We start from the raw sequence: 3,071 nt of genomic DNA, 5'->3' as shown, positions 1-3,071 counted from the left end.
GGTTGGGAGCTATACATGACAGGAAGTATTTGTCAGGTTTGGATATATATGCCAAGAGACAGGAGGAAGGAAAGCCTGGATTTATAGCAATGTCACGATGCATGGACTACACTAGTAGAAGAGAGAGAGCAATTTTAATAGTTGCTATATTAGAAATACTGGGAATAGAAAAAGATTAAAAAATGATTTTTAGAAACATTTAATATGTAATCAGCTGTGTAAACTCATACTTTGCTATACAATGAAGACCATAGTAAAGATCTAAATTATTAAAAATTCAGATTTTGCTTTTTAATGATGGTACCCAGCTCTATGTGAGCGACACTAAGAAACTCATTTAGGTATATCCAACTGTCTTTTTCATACCTTCCTAAAACCACTGTAGCAATCAGTGACAAGATCACAGAAGAATTCTATTAATATTTTGAATGAATAGAAAAATAGTTAAATGATTCCTCCTGGTCCCCCCGTCCTCTATCCTGTATCTCAGACACATGCTTCCTGAACAGAAATCAGTATTTACAATAGAATGTTAAAATTTTTGCTCTAATGTAAAACAGGAAGCTATGCATTGACAAGAAAAGTGAAACACTTGAACTTTTAGTTCAAATAAGAGTATGAAACTTTAACTGAGAAAAGAGGAATACTTAGATTTCTCAGGTTAGTTAAATACTTCTATTAATACCTCAGAGTCTTCCATTTTGCTTATTTGAAAAGACAATTTATCATCAGTTAATAATAAGATATTCTTTTCAGAGACATCTTAGAAATAACAATTGCACAGGATAAAGAAATTCAGGTTCTAAAGTTTTTGTGGTATTATTATATCCATGGATTCTGAGATAAAAAGATAATTTTCATCAGTTAATAAGGTATTTCCAAAGACATCTTGGAAATAGCATTTGCACATTCCAAATGTGCAAATGGATAAAGAAAGTCAGGCTCTAAAGTGTTTGTGCTATTTATTGCATCTGTGGATTTGGGGATTTGTTTTCTAAGCTTATTTATGAAGCTGAGAATCATTATGTTTTAATATAATTGCAGTATTTCATGCAGGATTCTTGATGATACAGAAGGTTTGCTGTGTCAAGTGGAGCACTGTAATGGGCTCCTTCTTGCTCACCGTAAGCCAGATGACTTAAAAACCTTTTTGCATCCTAATTTAATTTGAAATATTCAGAAGTCATAACTTTGGAAGAAACACACTAAATTATACTGCAATGCTGTGAGATTTAAAAAAATCTTTTGGAAACAACATAAAGTCAGAAGCATCAAAGTTCTTCTTTGATGATGTTTCTCAGACATTCTCAAAGTGTGTACACAATGATTCAGAAACTTTCTTAACTACAGAAGGCCCTCTGCAGCATTAACAACCAGACATTCGATAAGTTATGCACACACCACACACACACACACACACACACTCACATAAATAAATACATATATACACATATATATGGTTTTTGTTTTTTCAATGGAAAAAGCAATTTATTCTATTTTAAGCATTTACACAGTTAGTCATGGACAGTAACAGGCCTGCTGGTGAAACAGGTCACCCAAAATGGAGACAGCATCAAACTAGTGGTCAAGGACTAACTTCTAAAAAAAAAAAGTCACTCTTGTCAAGGATTAATTTAATTTTAAAAGCAAATACAAGTTATTGACTCACTCTTCTCAACTTGAGCCTGAAAAACTTGTGGATATAGCATAAGAAGAAAAATAATCACAAATAATATTTCCCTTTCTATAGCTCCTTTAGTCCTGGGTTTTCTACTAGAAAATTCCTGAAGAAAATTTCAATGTAAGACTATGGCTTTTCTGAATCAAGTCCACCCATTAATATTTAGAAAACACCCACTGGTTGGGCTAGTAGCATGACTAGTGGTATCTATTATAGAGGGATACTCATTCAAACAATACTTCCAAACAGAGACTCATGGAACAGATGACTGGAAGCATCTTTACCATAGTAAAGATCTAAATGGAAGATTACTATGGTAAAGACGACTGGAAGCATCTCTATCTCCAAATAGTGCTGTATGCCCTGTAAAGATGGTCTTTACATCCAACACTTTTTCTTCATTTGAAACAGCACTGATGTCCCATAAGCAGATGGTGTGGTTATCTGAAGTAATAAGTAAGCGTCCACTGAGATTTGGGTTCCTTAAAAGCCCACAGCCTGCCTTCTGATGTCCACAGAGATGCAAATCTGGAATGCACTCTTCAGAGGGTCTGGTTTAGAAGGATGTTTTGTATAGTCAAAGACAAAAACATCACTGGATGGAGTCTTTGTTGTGATGCTACAAGGGTGTTGGGGGAATATATCAGGCCCTGTTTACTTCTTCAGCTTGGTGTTGATTTCTCTTTCAATTTTTCCACTAACCGAACCTCAACCTCCACATTCTCCTTTCTTGCTGTTGTAGTGTGATGCGTCAAGCTGAGCATCATCACTAGGAAGCTGCACAAGGTGGTTTTGTTCAACTGATGTGTGTGTACCCGGGACAAGTCGATGACTGCTGAAATCTTTCCCTTCTGGTCTGGTTACATCTGGAAGCCACTGTGCAGTTAGGCTGGGCCACTCCAGAGCCTGCGTCATCACCAAATCATAAGGAAAAGAGGTGTTATTTTTCCATATTTTGTACTCCTCCTTGATCACATGTTCTTCCACTGCGTTGTCAAAGGCTGCTTCCTTGTTGGTCATGGCAGGCAGGTGAGCCAGGGAAATCCTGGAGTTGAGCATTGTGGGATGGGAAGAGAGGCTGCGGATTATATATAAATGTTAATAAGGATGTATAAATTATATTCGCAACTCTTAATTGGTGCTAGTAGCAAGAGAAATAGAAGCTTAAAATATCCAACTAGTTAATAAGGCATTAAAGCAGAAAATTTCCATCATTGTAAATAGAGTCCTAGGAATCACACTAGATTTCTTTGTAAGTTAAATTAAAAATAAAAAGACGTTACATTGAATAGGCTAATACTAAATTTCCTTTATTAAATATACATGTTTGGTTACTTTTTATAATGGAAGATGTGCCAGCCTATACTGCTCTACATTTTTACTAATTTCA

The 3,071-nt window shown here is 35.5% G+C and overlaps 1 pseudogene; it reads right to left on the bottom strand.

The window, feature by feature from the left end:
- Positions 1-1,909: 1,909 nt before the first annotated feature.
- Positions 1,910-2,701, bottom strand: LOC101151994 (histone-binding protein RBBP4-like; annotated as a pseudogene).
- Between the last annotated feature and the right edge of the window lie 370 nt (positions 2,702-3,071).

The sequence above is a fragment of the Gorilla gorilla genome, chromosome 2, assembly GCF_029281585.2.
Source record: "Gorilla gorilla gorilla isolate KB3781 chromosome 2, NHGRI_mGorGor1-v2.1_pri, whole genome shotgun sequence".
NCBI classification, from domain to species: Eukaryota; Metazoa; Chordata; class Mammalia; order Primates; family Hominidae; genus Gorilla; species Gorilla gorilla.
The sequence above is the reverse complement of the archived record's forward strand: the minus strand, read 5'-3'. Positions and strand labels throughout refer to the sequence as shown.